This window comes from Notechis scutatus, chromosome 1 (genome assembly GCF_049901735.1).
Source record: "Notechis scutatus isolate UNSWTSFEM ecotype Mainland chromosome 1, rNotScu1.2, whole genome shotgun sequence".
Lineage (NCBI taxonomy): Eukaryota > Metazoa > Chordata > Lepidosauria > Squamata > Elapidae > Notechis > Notechis scutatus.
In genome coordinates, this window is record NC_142009.1 from 128,798,863 (window position 1) to 128,820,572 (window position 21,710).

A 21,710-nucleotide genomic window follows, 5' to 3' on the forward strand; every position below is an offset into this window, starting at 1 on the left:
CGTTCTGCTCAAAGCATCAGCGTGGAGGATTGATTTCCCCGGGCGATGTTGCAAGGTGTAGTTGTAGGCCGCCAAGAATTCAGACCAACGGGTCATTCTGGGGGACAATATATACGGGGTTGGTTTATTACCCGCAATGATTCCCAGTAGCGGTTTATGATCAGTGATTATTGTAAACGCACGGCCATAAACATATTCATGAAATCTTTTAACTGCAGCCACAATAGCTAAAGCTTCTTTGTCCAGCTGACTATAATTTCGTTCAGCTTTAGCTAAGGTTCGTGAAAAAAACGCGATGGGGGCTTCCGCTCCATTTGGTAATACGTGGGCCAGAATTGCTCCAACCCCAAAAGGTGATGCGTCACACGTGATAGTGAGTGGCAGAGTCTCGTTGTACTGCATAAGTACAGAATCAGAAGTTAGCAATTTCTTTACTTGTTGGAAAGCACGTTGTTCCTGTTGTCCCCACACCCACGTTGCTTTTTTGTCTAATAGTCTATGCAATGGTTCAGCTACCGTTGCTTTGTGGGGTAAAAAGACATTATAGAAATTGATAAGTCCAAGGAATGCCTGTAGGTCTGCCTTGTTCTTTGGAGTGGGGGCCTTTTTAATTGCCCATAATTTGTCTTCGGTGGGATGGATTCCTTGGCTGTCCAGGAGATATCCCAGAAATTCTACTTTTTCGGTACATAACTGGCATTTATCTTTTTTTACTCTGAGGCCTGCATTTTGGAACCTTCGTAAAACCTCTCTGAGTCGTTTTTCTAGAATGTCTTTGTTAGGTGCGGCGATGAGTACATCGTCGAAATAGGGGACAACGCCTCTTATCCCTTGTAACAACCTTTCCATTAAACTCTGGAAGATTCCAGGGGCGACGCTTACCCCGAATTGGAGCCGGTTGCATTTAAATGCGCCCCTATGCGTTATGATCGTTTGCGCCTCAGCTGTGGTTGGATCTACAGGCAATTGTTGATACGCCTGGGCTAGATCTAGTTTGGCGAAAACTTTCCCGCCACCCAGGGAATGGAGCAAGTGTTGCACTACCGGCACTGGATATGCACTTTGCTGCAGTGCGTGGTTTAAAGTGGCCCGGTAGTCTCCGCAAATTCTTAGGGACCCATCAGGCTTGACAGGCGTCACTATCGGGGTTTCCCAACGGGCGTGGTCGGTGGGTTCCAGTACGCCCTGCGCTATTAGCTTATCGAGTTGTTCGTCGATTTTAGGCTTCAAGGCGAACGGCACCCGACGCGGCTTAAGGCGGATGGGTGCTATCTCAGGGTTCAAGTTAAACGAGATCGGGGTCCCCTTGTACTTGCCTAGTCCGTTCGCGAAAACGTCTTGGAATTCTTGCACGAGTGCTTCCTCCCAATCGCTGCTCTCGGCCCTGTGGACTCCGGCTACAGTGATTCCGAGCGGTCTGAACCATTGAAGGCCTAAAAGGCTAGGCCTGTCGCGGTCCACGACAGTCAGTGGTAGTGCGACGGTGCGGTCCTTGAATGAGACCTGGAATCTGCGGGACCCGACAACGGGAATTCTGTTACCCTGATAGTCTTTGAGTATAACCCTTTGAGGGTTAAGGTCTTGGCGGCGAATCGTTGGAATGAGCTGTTGTAGCGTTTTCCACGATACCATCGAGAGGGAAGATCCCGAGTCCACTTCCATCACACACGGTTTGTTTTCGATGGCGACCTTTACTCGGATTTTTCCGGCATCAAGGGATGTAGCGTGGCCAATGGTGATTGTTTGGTGGGTCTCTTCCCGCCGGGTTTCTTCGCGCCTGGTGGAAGTGGTGGACGGTTTGTTTCTGTAGGAGTGGTTTCCCCATTGGTGGTTCAGTTTTTTTCGGTGTGTGCCGAAGAATCCTGAAGACTGGCATTCGGCCTGTCGGGGTTTGGAGTTCTGTTTGCTTCTGCAAACCTTTGCGATGTGACCTTGTCTCCCGCAATTGCGGCAGAGTGCGTCAAGGAATTTGCAGCCTGATCGTGGGTGATTGGCTCCACAGCCGGCACACGGTCGAAATGAGTGTTGTGTTGACTGGTCTCGCTCCGTTCGAAGTCGGTTGACCTCTTCCTCATCGCTGTTGGACGGGGACTCTAGGTCTTCGTGGTGAGTTGATACCGGGTGTCTCTCTGAGCGAGGCGAGGTATCAGTGGCGAGTTTACGTAGCGGTGCGTTGGTGCGGCGCATTCGGGCTGCCGACTTCTTGGTCGCCTCCGCTGCCGAGGCTTCTTTAAGGGCATCGGTGAGGCTGATGTCCCCCTTAGCCATAATTTTGCTCTGGATCGTGCCGTCTTCTAGGCCCAGAACCAGGCAGTCCCGGAGGGCTTCTTCTAAGTCTTCGAATCCGCAGAGGCCTCCCAGGTTGCGGAGGTCCGCGATGTAATTGGCAAGGCTTTCGCCTTTCCGTTGATCTCTCTGGTAATATTTGTGTCTTCTGACTAAGGTTGGCACGGTGGGCGCATAGTGAGCCCGTAGTAAAGGCTCGAGGACGTCCCAGTCCATCTCTTTTACCTCTGCTGGCTTGGCAAGTGACTTTGCCATTTTAAACACGGTAGGCCCGCAGTGAGTTAGAAAGATAGCTCTTTTTTTGCCGGTTGTTGCATCTTTCAAATTGTTGGTCTCCAGAAACATCTGGAACCGATCCATGTATGCCTCCCAGTCTTCGGTTTCTGGGTTGAATGGAGCGGGTGGTACGGCACCGCTGGCCATGTTGCCGTTGATGGTGCGTGTTCGACCACGTGCTCTGTTGGTTGCTCTGTAGGTTAGTCAGCTCTTCGGTCTCCGGATCCCATCCTCATCGCCAGTGTTAATTATGGAGAATAATGGAGACCAGACATCTGACCAGTGACTTCAACTCTTTAATAACAGTAAATAGAACAGAACAGAGCAAGACTATGGGCAGCAGTAACCCTTTTATAGGGTTAGCTGCTACCTTATTACCCAATGAGATGAGCAACAAGTTCAAACTAATAACCAATAAGAATAGTCCAATTAGTGGCCAATCAGGGACTAGTTCTGGCCCAATCCAAAGTTGTTGTAATAGGACCAATCAAGTGTGCAGGTTTTCAAACCCTGATTTGCATTTAAGTTATTAACTTTTATTGATTCACAACAGTTACTTTTACCCTTCTTTAACTACTGGCCAATCAGGTGGAAAGATATCACTTCTTAGCCAAAAGGTTTCTGGAGTAGTAGTAGCCAGATCAACTAAAAGATAGCCATGGGGCTTGCTAGTGGCATCTTGGAATACTTCTTAAAAGTACCTAGTGTTCATTGGGTACATTTGTTGTGCCATTGTGTCTACTTGCATCTGGTCACGGGGACATCAGAATAACACCAAATATTTTGCATTTAGAGTTATTCTCATTTTTTACCTTGAAAAAAAAGGTTTTGAAGTATGAGAATAATGCTAAGGTTTTTGTGATGGACATACTGTGTAAAAGCTTTCTCTATTTCATCACTGTCACAGATGGAGGACATGAGATCATCTATTACTGCTAAATTGGTTTGATTCGGCAGAAACAAATCACTGTCTTCAAAAGAGTCAGGAAGGCCCTCCATAAACTTAATATTAGGAAATTTATTAAGCAATTCTTTGTACAGCGGTTGCCAGCAGTTATAAAACCATATAATGTTTTGAGGCATTTGAGATAATACAAGGTCACCGTATTCTAACATTTGTTTTATAAAATAAGATTTTCCGTAATTGGAAGGCCTGCTTATAAAGAAGAGAAAGGGTGTACAAACTGTGCACTGTTTTTCATCATACTTAACTGTTGTGACTACGGGAGTTTTTGAAACTGGTTGCTGTAAATCTCAGAGTTCTTATCTTGCTCCCGGACCTTCAGGATTAATTAAGAAAACTTTACCAGAGCTGTGGGATGTTTCAATCAGGTTTTATTCAGGAAGCTAACTCATCCTCAGGACATGATGTGACTACGGGAGTTTTTGAAACTGTTTGCTTTAAATCTCAGAGTTCTTGTCTTGCTCCCGGACCTTCAGGATTAATTAGTAAAACTAACCGGAGTTGTGGGGAGGTTTCAATCAGGGTTTACTGGGGAAGCGGACACACCCCCAGGACATAAAAGGAAGTGTGTCAGCCCTCAAGTTTTGTTCGGGTCAAACTGTTTAATTGGTTACAAACTGTTACCAACTCTGTTACAAACTGAGAAAACTGGGAACCTGTTATGACTGTGATACTTGTTCTAACCTGCTGTTAAACTGAGTTTTTGGAAGAGGTATTTGGCTCTTTCTGCTCTTTCTCTCTTCTGAGAGTCATTCTGCTAAGTTTGCTATCTCGTGATCCTATTATCTGGTCGTCTTGTGAATATATTATTCTGGGAGAACTGCTAATGAAGGAATGAAATAAACTTCAAAGGTGTTTTTACTATCTGGTCTGGCGGTGAGTTTTTTGAGAGAGCTGCCAATGACATTTTATTGCCAGAATGAACTTTGGCTTTTGAGTCCATGTGTTTTATAGCTTGTTTGCTGTGGCATTCTAGTCTCTCACTCTGTGGCCTGGGATGGGACAGAACATTTTTGACCCGAACCTTGAATTCTATCTTCTGACCAAGATGGAACAAAAATAACTGGAGCAGCAGCAGCAACAGATTCAGCAGCTGTTACAGAGAATGAGGTTTTGCAGCAAGAGACAGTCATTTACTGACTGATTGATTACCAGGGCTTTTGGCATCATCTGCATTTCATGTTTGAGGACTCCATTTCAAAAGCAAACGGTAGCCAGATGGTTACGGGACGTTTGTTAAGGGAAACGCACTCTGCAAAGGTATGTTGTGGAGTTTCATCTGATTTACATGGACTCTGTTTTGAACGAGGCAGCCCATATGGACTCTGTTTTTGAATGAGGCAGCCCACATGGACTCTGTTTTGAATGAGGCAGCCCACATGGACACCTTCCAGGAGAGTTTGTCAGAGGCAATTCGGGTTCGACTGGTGCATGTGGAGCGGCCTCTAATCCTGGATGTGCTTGTGCAGCAATATTTACACATCGATGCCTGGCTGCAATGGCGCAAGATCTAGCACTCGGTTCCGAAACAGCCCTTCTACTCGTGGCCGCAGTCTCTAGTGCAACTAGCGCCTCAAATCTTCCTCAAGTATTCCACAGTGTCTTGGCCGGGATCGAGGAGCCGTAGGAGTTGGGAACACTCCGCCCTCAGTTGTTGGCGCACGGGTGCTGCCGGAACCACGAGGAGCCGTAGGAGTTGGGAACACTCCGCCCTCAGTTGTTGGCGCATGGGTGCTGCCGGAACCACGAGGAGCCGTAGGAGTTGGGAACACTCCGCCCTCAGTTGTTGGCGCAAGAATGTGCGAGGAGATTTCAGGAAGGCTTGTATATTGTGGGGGTTCAGGAGGTTTTCTCCCTGCTGAAGAAGCCACGGGCGCTACGATGGGTGCTGCTGAAGAACCATGAGGAGCCGAAGGAGTTGAGAACACTCCGCCCTCGGTTGTTGGCACAAGAATGTGCAAGGAGAGGGTGGAGGTATTGGACGAGGAGCTGCGGGTACTGCACGAGGATTGTGGTGGTTCCAAAGATCAGCTGATTATGCAAGACAAAGCTCGTCAAGTCTTGGGTGTTTTGAAACAGAATCACACGTCTCGGACATTGATCCTATCTTGAAAAACCCTAATAACATGTAGTTCTGCTTTTTGGAATATATGGAAGTAGAGGAAGAGAAAATAACTGACTTTTTCAGCCCAACTTCTCTTTTGTGACCTCTGAGATTTGAATTGTACCAAGTTTCTGATTCTAAGTGGGGTGTAGAAACTTTGGGTCTAGCAGTATGCCAAGAATGGGGCAGCCCTAAGTGCAAAGAAATATCTATTGCTCCTTAAGGAGATCCAGGATTACTTAAAAAGCAAGACACAACGTACCAACCTAGTTTGTATAATATTTCCAGAGTCCATTTAAGGAACAAGCCAGATATTTGAAAGAAACAGTTTATATATTGGGTGCACATTTTTCTAGGAGACTTTGGGAACACTTATGTATAAACCTGAAGGCATGGGATATACTGCACAAGAAAAGCTACAGTCGATGTAAATCTGACAATGTCTGAAAGCCGCATATACAATTTTGCTGTAGAAGAAGACATTGGTGTAATCTTGCAAATAACTTGGGGTTTCGTTGATGTGAACAGTAAAGGAGGCAGAGCAGTGGTTGGGATAAGCTGTGCTTTGTTTGGGGGCTTGTGCTATTCATTTGAAGTTTATCATGGTGTGATTGGAGAGATCCTGCTAAATCAAATCATACTGGTTAACTGAATCAGCTTCTGGGTGTCTGGAGCTAATTGCAAACCTGTGTTATTAGGCCAAAGGGTCATGTTGCTGTGCTATAGGTTGATGTCCATGGTGCAATACATAGGGAAATAGGCTGTTGTATATTCACATCCGCTTCTCTATTATCAGGGGCAGATCCATAGACTTGCCTTTGCAAAATGTTTAATATGAACCTCAATCAGTATGAAAGCCTTTCTCAGAAGTATTTGAATCTTTTAAATATGCATTTACATTTAAATGTTAAGTCACCTTGTAGATTTCTCTGATATCTGGAAATCAGTATCTTAATTGGGAATCTAGAAGTCGGAATTTCCAAGACTTTGTAAGGCAGGAAAGAACATATGGAGAGAGATGTCTGAATGACATTAGCGTAAGGTTAAACCACTGAGAATATGGGAGATTCTCTAAACTGATATTGATTGTATCAAATACAGATATTTCAGGAAAGAAAAGTCAATTAGAACCAGCAGAATCATCTTGATTTCTTTCATTATTTATGCCATTAATCCACACTGCTGTGATGACTGTTGAGCTAAGGACTAATTAATGACACTATCACCGCTTCTGGATTGTATGACTCGGGGGAGGGGCCCTGCGGTGGGGGATAGTGTTGTGACTACGGGAGTTTTTGAAACTGGTTGCTGTAAATCTCAGAGTTCTTATCTTGCTCCCGGACCTTCAGGATTAATTAAGAAAACTTTACCAGAGCTGTGGGATGTTTCAATCAGGTTTTATTCAGGAAGCTAACTCATCCTCAGGACATGATGTGACTACGGGAGTTTTTGAAACTGTTTGCTTTAAATCTCAGAGTTCTTGTCTTGCTCCCGGACCTTCAGGATTAATTAGTAAAACTAACCGGAGTTGTGGGGAGGTTTCAATCAGGGTTTACTGGGGAAGCGGACACACCCCCAGGACATAAAAGGAAGTGTGTCAGCCCTCAAGTTTTGTTCGGGTCAAACTGTTTAATTGGTTACAAACTGTTACCAACTCTGTTACAAACTGAGAAAACTGGGAACCTGTTATGACTGTGATACTTGTTCTAACCTGCTGTTAAACTGTGAGTTTTTGGAAGAGGTATTTGGCTCTTTCTGCTATTACTGTGAGAGTCATTCTGCTAAGTTTGCTATCTCGTGATCCTATTATCTGGTCGTCTTGTGAATATATTATTCTGGGAGAACTGCTAATGAAGGAATGAAATAAACTTCAAAGGTGTTTTTACTATCTGGTCTGGCGGTGAGTTTTTTGAGAGAGCTGCCAATGACATTTTATTGCCAGAATGAACTTTGGCTTTTGAGTCCATGTGTTTTATAGCTTGTTTGCTGTGGCATTCTAGTCTCTCACTCTGTGGCCTGGGATGGGACAGAACACTTAACCGTAAGGTAGTGTACAATAATCCTCTGTTTTGAGCACCCTTTTATTAAAGACAACTTTTAGAGCAGGGGTCTCAAACTCAATTTACCTGGGGGCCGCTGGAGGCAGAGTCTGGGTGAGGCTGGGCTGCATAAGGGATTCCACAAAAAACGTTGTTAAAAAAATATCCTCAAATGTCATCAACAGTTAATGATTTCTCCAATACATGAACTGTCCTGAACACATGAATGGAACATTGAATGAAGATCATGAACAGTTCCTCAGAACATGGCTTCTCCAGCTTACTCCTTGCTGCCAGAGAGTTGACAACGCTTCCTCTCACATATCTGAGCCACATTTGGCTTGAGAGAGGAGGCACTTGAGACCCTCAGTATGGCTTGAAGATGATCATCAGTAAGTCTGGACCTGTACTTGTTGTTGTTGTTAAAGTTCAGGGTGGAGAAGAACTTTTCGCACAAATATATGCTCCCAAAAAGGCACATGGTCTGCTTGAACATTCAGGAAAGCTCAGGGAAGCTGGGGAGCAATTCTCTCAAAAATTGCCCATGCTTGTCTGCTTTTCCATTTACCTCCCTAAATTTGGCCTTGAGGTCAGAGTTTCATTGCAGGTCAATAAGCTCCATTTGAAGCACAGGAGGGGCATCTTGCACATCAAAGGTGAAGGGGTCTGCAAAAATTTGGAAAGTGGCTCTGTGCGTCTTGAAGTCTGCAAATCTGTGATCAAATTCCTTCCACATCTTGGCAGTCAGTTGTATTCCTAAATATTTGATTTTTTTTACGATCTGGATGTTCAATCCATCAATTTCTCCTTTTGTTTTTCCATCATATTTTTAACTAAGATCTTGGTTTTATCTTTGTTTATTTTCAATCCTGTATCTTTACATTGTCCATATTCTTCAATCTTCTCTATTAATCTAGGTGCTGTTTTTAGTGGCTTCTCCAGATCGTCTGCAAATGTGTGTAGCTTATATTCCTCTTTTTTATTTTCATTCCTTTTATTTCACTATCATCTCTGATGTTTCTATTTAATACTTCAAAAGTCAAAACAAACAGCAAAGGCAACAGTGGACATCCTTGCCTAGTTCCTTTTCTGATATTGATATTGCCTGTTAAGTCTCCATTTAGCATTACTTTGACGGTTTTGCTTACGATATATTGCCTTTATAGCTTCAACAAATGTTCCACCAAATCCCATTTGTTCCATTTGTGATGTCATAAACTGCCAATTTAAATTATCAAAAGCTTTTTGTGCATCTAAAAACACTAAGGCCATTTGTTTCTCAGAACGTGTTTCATAATATTCCAAGGTGTTCAGAATAATTCTCAAGTTATTCTTGATTTGACTCTTCGGCAGAAATCCATTTTGATCAGCATGTATAAAATTATTCAAATATCTCAAGTCTTTCTGCCATTATTGAAGCAAAAGTTTTATAGTAATATAAAGGTGTGTTGTCTATAGCTATTGGATGTTCCTTTTTTGTGTTGTGTCTTTTTTTTCAAGGTTAGTTAATCTTGCTTCTATAGTGTCCAGGGATGCTATTATGGTGACCAGGGATGTTATTCGTGTTTCTATGGTATCAACTCTTTCAAACAGGGCAATATATTTGTTCAGTTTGGGTCTGCATGATGGGCAGAAATATTGAAATGCGTGGTTGGATGATTCTAGGAATCGAGTCATTTGCTTGGGTAATTCCAAGCAGCCATGGTGAGCGTAGTTGTCACATAGGGAATATTTGGTAGAATTTTCATTATCCTTTAGAGTTTCTTTACATATATGGCATGTGCAGGAGTCTTGTTCATTGGTGGGGATTTCTTTCTCTCTGGGTTGTGTTTTGGCATTGGATTTTTTTCCTGGCATAGTAGGTTTGTTGAGATGGTACGTTGATTAAATTGCTTAATCAAACAAGATATTTGGGTAATCAATATAGCCAATATCACACCAATTAATCACTTATAATAATCAATTAATCAAATCACTCAAATAATTTTTCTAAACAACAAACAGCCTAATTAATTATACTGGTCAATTAAATTCACTAAATCACTAATTTTATTAATTAATTTACACGGATCGCTGATCATTTACACTAATCAGTAATTACACTATATACACTAATCACACTAACCAATCAAAACAAATCAATTAATCAATTGATACAATTATTTTATAGAAATTGATTTGGAGATATCATTATCTAATCATTGATACAGGTCTTGAGGTAGAAAAGTTACAAGTTTTGAGGTAATGAAGTAATCAGTGTTTAAGTATTAAAGTAATGAGGTAGTATTGAGAGTCAGCAAGTGAAGGGTTAATTGCTTTGCCTAGCTGCTGTTATCTGATCCACTGGGTGAGACGCTGTAAAAGCTGAAAGGGGCTGTAACAGGATGACTAAAAACACGCTGAATTATTGAAACAGGGTAAAACACGCTGAATTATTGAAACAGTAAAACACGCTGAATTACTGAAACACGCTGAATCTTTTCAGGGGATCTCGTTTGGGGAACCACAGCTTGTGGTTCAAGACTCCACCCAAGGAATCTTAGGACTGGAAGTCTCCTTAAAGCCACGTGGTTTCTTTTGTTTTCATGGCTACTAAGTAATTGTTTCCTGGTGAGGTAGACTTTGGAGAGAGATTGTTTGGTAAGGTAGATGACTGTAAGATTTTTCTAGCAAGATTGTATCCTGGTAACAATAAAAAAACAAGTTTTTCTTGCTGGGATTTAGACTGGCTGGCTGTAAGTAAGTCCGTTCTGGCTTGTTTCTCTGGCTGCTTCTGGGGAATTATATTTGTCCGGAGCTTGGAAGGCGGACTGGGGAAGGCTGTGCTCTGACTTGTCTCTCTAATTGCCTCCTGGCCCTTTAATTGCCTCCTGATATTTGTGCTCCACTGGAGCTTGTAGCTCAGGTGTTAATGGCTGCTGGGGAGGCTGTGGGAGATTGTCCAATGGCCCTACCTCTGGGAAATTGCCCTGCCCTGCCACTGGGGAATTGCGTTTCGCAGGGGCTCGGGGATGAAAGGCTGTGGCTGCTGGGGAAGGCTGCGGGAGCTTGCCAAGGCTGTTTTACCGGGGTTGGCTGCGGGGGAATCTTGGGTCCCAAGGGATCTTGGTTACTCATGGGAGCTTTAGCGCACAATTTCAGGTGACTTCTGGTGAAGGTGGAAGTTCAAGAAGATCTAAAATGTGATAAGTTCTGTGGGAGCTAGAAACCTCACCATCCTTGTTGGGCGCCATCTTGAATCATCTTTGGAACCATCTTGGTCCTTCATGATCTGCAGGTGCTGCTTGTCTCTGTTCCACTTGTCCACGTCCACCTTCCCCCAACTCTGAGGGTCTCAAACGCCCCGAGGTTGCTGTTGAAGCGCAGAATCTCCTGCTGGTCATAGATGTACCTGTACAGGAACCGCACCCACTGTGTCCTGTTGAGGAAGTGGCACTCAAACTTCCCCTGGTACAGGAAAATAGAAAACAGGTACTTACAACCTATTTTTTTTGTTTGAAACTTCCAGTCTCTCATATTTCTCTTGAAAGCTGTTATTTTGCTCCAATGTCCAGCAGTAAGGAAGATCAGGAAGACTCAATTTCGGAGGTCGACTTGCTTCTTCTCCAAGTTCAAGTGGTGGCAGTGGTGCTTGTGAAGATTTTGGATCTGTTGTATCTGATTGTTCTAATCTTGGTTTCTTGGTGAAGAAAGCGGTCAAACACTGTTGCCTTTTCATCCTTGCTGTTAAAGGCTACTACTGCAAAAGACATAAAACATATTGTGCTTTGGACTTGATTGTGGCTGTAAGCTGAGTACTAAAGGTAACAGAAGGGATCTCTGCTTTCACCCAACATTGTACAGTCTTTTCAGGATGTGTTTGGGGTCCAACAAACAAGAAAGGTAGATTTTTTTTATCTAAGAAGTTAGATCAAGAATGAATTTCATAGGTACATTCACAGAGCAATACTGAATTCTTTTTCTGAAATTTATTCCTCAGTTCAAAAAACAGGAATATATGAATTAGGTTCAGCATTTAAGTCAGTACAAGTCAAGGAGCTATTCAAGAGTTAGTGGTGTCATGGTTAGAAACAATGGTAAAGCAACATATGGATTTAAAACCAGAAATATTTTGTTGGGTATTTTAAAGGGAATACATATTTAGTTTTACAACTGCTAGAACTGTGTTTGCACAACAGGAAAAACATTATGAAAATGAATAAAAAATATTAGAATGTGCAAAATGAATAAATTAACAATTACAATCAAGGAGAAAGCTTCAAATACTTGAATACCCCAAGGACAGGAAAGACAAAGCCACTGCAATAAAAACCATCAAAGCATTGTGGGAAGTATATCCCAAAAGGACAGTGCTGGAAACCTCACAGCAGTTTCAGTGCCAAGAAATTCAAGCTAGTCCTTCCCCCTTTAAGAACCCACCCACCAAAAGCACCAGCTGAAAGGAACACTTAAGTACAGCCAGCCGGTTTACAAAGTTCCATTTTAAAATTCTTTAGTAATTGGTTAATTTTATCTGCCTGTGAGATTTTGTACCCTCCCCTAGTTCTATCTATCTTTAAGCCAAGATATTGTTTAATTTCTCCTAACTGTTTTAGCTTAAATTTCTTCTCTAACAGTGAGATTATTTTAGTAGCTTCTTGTTCAGTTTTGGTGATTAATGCTATGTCATCAGTAAACAATGAAATTACACCATCATTTTCTTTTTTAAACAAACATGGATCAGCCATGTCAGCTACAAAACCTATCTTTGTTAATTCTTTAACTATACGTTGGTTCCATTCATATCCTGATGGCTTCAAACCATAAAGACTCTTTTTCAATCTCCAGCAATCAGTTGTATTATCATTTTGTATACCTAAAGGTTTCTTCAAATAAATAGTGTGTTGCAACGGTGCATGCAGATATGCCATCTCTACATCCAAATGATTTATAATGTATTTCACCTTAGCTGCCAACACTTAATGCTGCTCGTAATGTAGTAGCTTTCAGACTAGGCGCAAACACATCATAGTCATTTGCTGTCTGATTGAACCCTTGTGCTACTAACCTGGCTTTATGGGTAACAGTCCCATCTACACCTGTCTTTAGCTTATAAACCCATTTACATCCTATGGCATGTTTACCTGGTGGTAACCTGACATTTTCATATACCTCCAGTTTTTGTAAGGATTTCAGTTCCTTATCCATTGCTTCCTGCCAAGCAGCCTGATCCTTAGCAGGATACAGTTTTAGTTCATTATAGTCATTTGGAACTGTATTCACTTGGCATACAACACTAGCCTGATATCTATCAGGTGGTCGTGTTACTTGGGTTGAATGTCTTGGTAATACAGGGCTTACTGGTAGACTCACCTGTTCCACCTGCTCCTGTTCTTCTATCCCCTCTTGTGCCTGTTCTTCTACTTCCACCTGTGCCTGTTCTTCCTCTTTAATGGCTATTCATGGTTTACTTATTTCATCTTTTAGGACTACTTTGGTGTCAATAATAATATCATTGCTGGATTCCTGTTCCAGTTTACTCCACCCAACGTGCTCAAGAAATTTTGCACTAGCGCTACAATAAACGAGCTGTGCCTGGATCCCAGAATCTAAATCCCAGAATCTATGGTTAGCCTCGTAACCTACGAAAAATAGCTTTCTAGCTCTATGTTGCCCTTTCAGTCTTACTTGTGAGGGAATATGCACCCATGCTGGAGCTCCAAATGTGTTTCAGGCAAACCTGAATCAGATAACATAGTGCGCGCCGTGGCTTGTAATGTTTGCCCTCTTCGTTCTACAAATGAGTTATGTTGTGGTCTGTAAGGTGAAGAACGTTTATGCTCAACATCCAATTTCAATATAGTTTGGAATCTTTTGTTAACAAACTCAGTCCCGTTATCAGTAACTAAAGTAATTACTTTACTCTTCATTTTTCTCTCTGCAAACCTTAGCCAGTTAAAGAAATGTTGGAATGTTTCTGTTTTATTTTTCATGAGATAGCAGAAACCGTATGGTGAGTAATAATCCATAATACTCAAAATATAGCAGGCACCTCCCAAACTAGGTTTCCTAGGACAAATTATGTCAGCAAACACAACCTCTAAAGGTTCTTTGGTCTTAAACCCATTAAGTCTGTTTGCTGGAGTAACCTTGCTTTTCTCCTGACTACAGGCACTACAGTTTAAATACTTGCTACAGGGTTTCAATTTTACTCACTCTGACAATTTAACAGCTTGTTTCAGCATTTTGAAATAAATGTGCCCCAGACGTCTATGCAGTAAATGTATACATTCGTCATGTGGCTTAACATTGCTATAAACCGAGTTAGCCATCTGCAACTGGTCATCATGTATAACATAAATCATTCTCTAAATTAGCAGTAACACTTTTACCCTCTTTCTCTATTATACAGTTATCTCCCCTAAAGGTTACTACATAACCAATATTAACTAAAGCCCTTACTGATAACAAATTAAATTTCAGTTTAGGTACATATAACATAGATAAATGCTCATTTATACACGAACAATATGCAGTACCTTCACCAGATGCATTCATCTTCCATCCATTTGCCAATAATACATATCGCTTACTCATGGACATCTTTACAAACCTCTCTATTTCTAGTAATGCACTGCGATGCACCATCAACTACCCACAAATCATGGTTTACAGTTGAATTGCTAGACATAGCTAAATTAACATTCTTCTTGGCCTTCTGGTGATTACTAGTATTCTGTCGTTTTCTTTTCTTACAGAATCTAGCTATATATCCCCTAGCCCCACAAGAAAAACATTTCCTGACAGTATAGGCAGTTGAACACAAATCCTCTTCTTGTGGTTGTTCCTTCCTCAGTTGGTCCCTATCCAGCCGTCTTCTTGCTTCTAACAACCTTCCAATTATGTTAGTCAGTGTCAGTTTATCTCTGGGCAGGACTTCCAGTGAAGATACATAATCATCATAACTTTCATCCAATGAGGAAAGAATGATGTAAACTTGATGCAGCTCTGAAAATATCAGTTCCTTTTCATGTAGCTCTTGAAAAGTTATTTTCATGAAGTTCAAATGAGATAACATATCTCTACCTTTCAGAAGACGTGCTCTAAACAGTTTACGTGTAAGATGTATGTGTGCACCTACACTGTCGTGAACATAAATCCTCTTCAAATTTTCCCAACACATAACAGCAGACTCTTCTCCACGAATATGGACTAGCTGCTGGTCACTCAGTGTTAGTCCAATTATACAAAGAACTCGTTTGTTGGTCAGTTAAAAGTCAGCTAACTTCTTGGCATCATCCTCATTTTTTGGATCCCATGCATTTACATCTGGTGGGTCTTGAACTACATTCCATAAACCTTCTCTACGCAGAAGTAAACTGCAGTTCATATACCAGGAAACATAGTTTGTTTCATCCAACCGGGTTATCAGTGATAGACTTGTTGAAGTGTCTTGTGCCATCTTTACCAGGATAGTAAACCACAATTAAACAGTAAACAACTGTCTTTATACAGTACTGTGTATTCACACCAATTCTGTTGTCTGAGCCTGGTATGGCCTGGGCCCATAACCAGTGTTGAGGTAATTCCCTGTTAGGAGAATGAGCGCATACAGGGAGACATAGTGAGAGTAGTGAAGAATAATACACACAGCACACAGATACACTGTACAGTAAATGTAGGTTTTTACTTCCAATAAACGTTTAGGCAAAGTCCAAAAAAAAAAGCAGTCCAAGTCATTCACGCGGTCAGTGTTCAGTTCAGGGATAATCCAAATAACAAAGTCCAGTATCAAAAACAGTTCAGTAACAGACTTACATCAAATCCAAGAAGAACTATAATAGTCAATAAGGAACAGCAACACTACAGAACAGGAACAGACAACCCAGGTTTCTGGCTCCATCTTATGGCCATTTGAGGAACCATACCCAATTACAGTTTTAGGATTCTCTTAAAGAGACAGTATTAAAATGTCTATCCTGGTTTATATATTTTCCAACCCAACTAACTGTTTAGGTGACTTACATTCCTAACAGTTTGTTTTAATTGTGGCTATTCTTCCCAATAAGGATAATTGTAATTTCCCCCATAGTTCCAAATCTTTCTTTATTTGTTGCAAAAAAAATTATATTTACTTTCTTTTATTGAAGAACATCTCACTGTTAACCATATTCCCAAATATTTAATCTTATTTGTAATTTGTAATCCAGTTTCCCCTCTAATTCTTTTTTCTGAATCTCTATTAGATTTTTTAACTAATATTTTGGTCTTGTCTTTATTAATTTTAAATCTCACAACTTCCCCAAATTTTTCAACCTCTTGTAGTAGAATATTTCTGTGATGACCCAGAGTGTATCAGAATTATAATAAAAACCAAAACGTAAATAAAGGTCCTTTAATGCCTTCAACTTGGCTTCACTGTTTAATTGTTCACAGTTGAAGATTAAACTATTTTCAAAATAACATTCCAAACAAAAGAAACACAGTTCAAATTCAAAGAGCAGATAACGAAGCAAAAACCAAAAACAAACTGAACTGAATAAAGTTCCACAACAGACCAGGTTAAATAATTACTAACTTCAGGAAGATAACCAAGTACAGTCCACTGGAAGAACGCCAACCAAGATAAACCTCCTCTAGGAATAAAACACTAATTTGTCTCCAGCGTTTGTTAGCACGCAGGTCCATACTCTTATGCAGATCTCACACCTGCAACTCATGAAGAGGATCATGGCCTCTCCTCCCGAGTAGACCACGTTTTACCCTGATCCTCTCCTCCCTGTGCCCTAGGACAGGGATCCCCAACCTTTTCGACGCCGCGCCCGGTTCCGGCATCAGCTGGGTGCCGCGGCCGTCAGCGCCAACTGGGCGCCGCCATCTTTTATGACGAAAAGGTGCTTCCGTGATGTCACCGAAGCGCTGTTTTGTCAAAAAGATGGCGGCGCCAGCTTTCCGGTGAGCTTTTTCGGGTAGAAATGGCTTTCTACCCGAAAAGCTCACGATGCTGCGCCGCCATCTTTTATGACGAAAGCGCTTCGGTGAGCTTTCTACCCGGAAAAGCTCACCGGAAGTGCTTTTACCAAAAAAAGATGGCGGCGCCCAGCAACCAGCGGCCCGGTAAGGCTTGTTCCGCGGCCCGGTACCGGTCCGCGGACCGGCGGTTGGGGACCCCTGCCCTAGGATGGATAGGGGATGGGCCTTGGTCCTCCTCTGACTGCTCAACTGGCCTCTGCCCTTCCCCAGCCTCCTGCACAACCTCTGGAGCCACACTTCCAGTCCCTGTTGGCTGTTCCTCCTCTTACAGTCAGTCTCCACCAGGGGCATGACAACTTCCTGTTTCTATTGGTTCTTCTATAAAGAACACTTATGTAATCTGCAAATGCCTGGGTTTTATATTCTTTTTTTATTTTGATCCCTTTGATTTCCATATTTTGTCTAATTCGGATTAGTAACACGTGAAAGGATAAAGAGTAGATGTGACAATGGACATCCATCTCACACACTTGGCAATTTTAAATTTCCCTGTGATATCTCCATTTAATAGCATGCTAGCCTTTTAAGTGGAATATATTATGCCTATCTTTCAAATTTCTCTCCAAATTTCATGTCTTTAATTTGCTGTATCAAAAACTGCAAATTTAAACTGTCAAAGGTTTTTTGAGCATCTAAAAAGGTTAATGCTGCTTGTTTTTTGGGATGCGCCTTGTAATACTCCAATATATTTACCACTATCCTTATGTTATTTTTAATCTTGTCTTGTAGATAGAAATCCATTTTGATCTGGATGTATAATTTCATTTAATATTTTTTTCATCGTTTCCTCAATTATGGTGGTAAATATTTTGTAGTCGACATTTAGCAGCGAGATTGGCCTATAGTTTTTAATTTGTTGGTGACTCATGCCCTCTTTAGGTATTAATGTGATGTATGCTTCAGCCCAGGATTCTGGCAATCTAGCTTCCATCAATGCTTCATTATACACGTCTAACATTAGTGGCTCTATCAATTCATATATATGCTTATATACTGTAGTTCCCCTGGGATTCCATCTGGTCTTGGGGATTTGTTATTTTTCTGTCTTTATACTGCCCTTTTCAGTTCTGTTAACATTATTTCCCTGTTCAGCATTTCTCTTTTTTTCCGCTATCGGGGGGGGTAGACCCTTCTCTTTTAAATATTCTTCCATTTTTGTCTGCATAAAGTTGTTTAGCTTTTAACTTTTCCTTCACATATACAACCACTCATCTCTTTTTGATCTGCCAGTGCTGTGTAAAGCATTCCTAACTTTGAACATTCTAAATAGTTACCATGCTGCTTTTTAATATGCATCTCTTGCAAGCACAGTATGTCCACATTCTGTTTAGCTAATTTTGCAAGTATTTGTTTTATTTTAGCAGGGGAATTTAGTTCATTAATATTTATTGATATTTGTTGGCTTGTCTCTCTTCTGTTGGTCCTTATGTCTCTTTGTGCTCTTGTTCTTATTCCTTTTTCATGTTGTTCCGTTTCCTCCTTGCTTTCTTCCTGTTCTGGTTCTTTATTCTCTTGTTGTTGGTCTTCTTGACTTCTGCTTTCTAGGTCCTCTTTGCTGCTGTAATCTTCTTCCACCCCTATAAATTGATCATACTGTTCTTGGGCTTTATCTATGTTGTCAATCTTGATTTTTTTCTCCTGCCATGTAACTAACATTCATTCCAGAATTAACCACCTAAATAGTACGTTATGTTTGGTCAGTTGTGTTGCTAGGAAATGGCAATCTCTTCTCTGCTCTCTCACTCTTCTTGGAAGTTGCTTCAAAGTTTGGATTTCTCTATCATCTCTTGTTATCTTATGAACTATGTCTCTTACTCTTCCTTGCAAATCTGATGTGTACTTCTCTTGGCAACCTATGACGCCTAGCATAGTTCGTATGTATTCTATACACTTCTGCAATTTCATTCAGAAGCTCCTGTTTATCACTTTGTAGCACTTTAATTGTGCCATGATGGTTCCACAAAATGTGCTTTCTGTCACATTTTGGAATCTTAAGTAAAATGCTCATTCCATTTCTAAATGCACAATTGAGTCCTCTAAGTATTTATTCATTGCCATCAGTTTTTGATCCACCAGTTCCAATCTTTTTTCGGTTTGTTCTGTTCTATTTTCCACGGTCTTTATTTTTTGCTCATTTTTTCTATTGTTGTATTATACCTACTTTGTCATCAAGTTTATGAATATCTCCTTTCATTTCCTTCATTTCCGATTTTATTTCCACATGATTTTTGGACAGTGCACCTTGCATCTTCATCATCGTTTCCTATATTGATTGCAATGTTGCTTGCATAGTTTGCATATTTAATGTAGTGTTTGATTTTTCCTCGCTAAGCATTTTTTCAATTGACCTTTAGCACAATCCCCCAAACTCTGGAGGCTAAAAAAATCCCACTCACTTGTTTGCAAGCTGTTTCAAACCTCTTGCTTGCAGCTTAAAACTTTTTTTCTCTTTTTTCCGAGGCGAGGCTCCACTTGTAATTCAAGTGGAGGTCTGCAAATCACATCTGTCCTGGCTGGGCTGAGTCGAAAACTGGGGTGTGGCCACTACACAGGGTGGAGCTTCAGTTTTAATGCAGACTCAGTCCACCAGTGCAGGAGCTGATACTACCCAATCTATCTGGACTCTCGTAACCACAGATAGGAAAAACAGTTAGGCAACTTCTCTGTTCTGAACACATGAGGTTCATTTTTGAGAAACCCCTTTCTGCTTCTGCTGAACTTACAGCAATTGTTATGACAATATCTAGCTTTTTTAATACTGTCAGGAATTGCATATTTCTGAGAATCTTTTAAAACATTTTCTACAAAATCTCTATAATCGTTAATATTAATTTCATAATGGAAAATGTCACTAAATGCAAGCAATTGTTCTTCAGCTGCTGTAAATGGAACAACTACTATTATAATATTCCTATACTTGCAACCTAAATTTTTGTTGGAAACTTCCAGTCCCTCATATTTCTCCTGAAAGTTGCTATACTGTTGCAGTGTCCAGAAGTTTACTTTCAATTTCTGAGATTACTTTCAATTTCTGAGATTACTTTCAATTTCTGAGTTGGACTTTCTGCTTTCTTCAAATAGTGCTTGTAGTGGTGCTTGTGATGCTTTTTGGATCAAATTCTGTTGCATCTGTTTCCAATCCTTTTCATCCTGTTAAAGGCTATTTCCAAAGAAATAAAACAATATTGTAACGGAAGGTGTTGTGGAGCGGCGGTAAAGATAAGAGACGGACGCAGGCTAAACGTTAACAGGCTTTATTCTGGTGAATAAAGGGTCGCCGCGGCTGCTGAGGCTAACTGGCAGTCAGCTGGCAGCGACAGCTGATGCCGTTTGACAGCTCCTTTTATAGCCGGCTGTCAAATGGCATCAGCCAATGGGAGCGGTCGGCGCTCCTGCGCAGGCGGCGGACCAGAGAGAGGACTGCTGTCAGTCTGTGAACACAGTATTCCTTTCCCCTGGCCAGGAGCATGCGTAGTCCTGCAGCCGGGTAGGCCGCCTTCGCTCGCGGCTAGATCGCCGTAGTCCAAGGGGCTTGCCGGCAGGCAAGAGGTCCCTTGCTCTCAGAGAGTCGCCTGGAGATCGTCGTTGGCCTTCGGGAGCCCTTGTCCGAGTGTCCGGCTGCTGACCAGATAGGTCCCTCCGATTGGCTCGCTGCGGGGACAGCTCGGGATTCGGCAGGTAGACCGGGACGTCAGGTGGGGAACCGTTCACAATTGCTGGGTAGACCGGCTCGCTCGGCTGGTCGGCTTCAGCAGGCGATTGGTAGACCGGGGCATCTGGCGGGTAGGCTTCAGCAGGTGGCTGGTAGACCAGTGCGTCTAGCGGCTGGTAGACCGGGGCGTCTGGCGGATAGGCTTCGGCAGGCAGCTGGTAGACCGGGGCGTCTGGCGGTCCCTGGGAGTCAACGACAGCTCTTTCCCAACGCCTCCTTAGCTGGTCAATGTGCCGGAACCATACTCGACCATCCTCCAAGACGATCCTATAGGACTTGGGTCCTGTAATGGAAACTATTTGCCCTGGCATCCATAGAGGGTGCCCTGCATAGTTCCTGGCATAAACCAGGTCTTGCAGGGTAAATTCCCTGGCTTGGCTGTCAGAGCCTAGAGGGGTGCCAGGGGCATAGTGGAGGTGCAGCCTGTCCAGGGTGGTCCTGAGGCGTCTGCCCATCAATAGTTCTTCAGGGGACTTGGTGGTGGTGGTGCATGGAGTAGAATGCTGAGTGAGCAAGTAAGTGGACAGTTTGGAGTGCCAGTCTGCTTGGCCAAATCTTGCCAAAGCCTCCTTTACAGATCTAACAGCCCTCTCAGCCATCCCATTGCTTGCAGGGTGAAAAGGGGCTGTGAGGGCGTGCCTGATGCCCAGGTTGGCTGCAAAGACCCCAAACTCACAAAAGGTGAACTGGGGGCCATTATCCGATATCAAGGTGTCAGGGAGGCCCTGCGTGGTGAACAGTCTGGTGAGGGCTCTTGTGACAGCCAGCGTAGTTGTGGAGGGAAGCAAGGCCACATCAATCCATTTAGAGAATGAGTCTACTATGACTAGAAAGGTCCGCCCATGCACAGGGCCAGCCAGGTCAACATGCAGCCGGGACCAAGGGGCCCCAGCATCCTCCCATCGGGTTGAGACAGCTCTTGGAGGTGCTGATCTAGTTGCCTGGCAGGGCTGGCACGTGCTTACCCAGCTGGAAATCCGGGCATCACATGTAGCTGCGGGCCAGAGCCTTCATCCTCACGATGCCAGGGTGGCCTTTGTGCAGGGCTTTTAAAATTGGCTCTTGGAGTGTAGTGGGGATGACCACTCTTGTCCCCCATAGTAAGCAGCCCTGTAGTGAAGATAACTCTTGCCTGTGGGTCTTAAATGGCATGAATTCAGGGGTGTACTGAATTTCAGGCCACCCCCTCCCCACCCAGTCCAGGACTTGGGAGATTACCTTGTCCCTTCTGGAGTGGGCAGCAATATCCTCGGCTGAGACTGGCAGGTTGAGTTCGTTGCAATCAAAAATGGCATGGATTGGCGCGGGTGTCGCGTC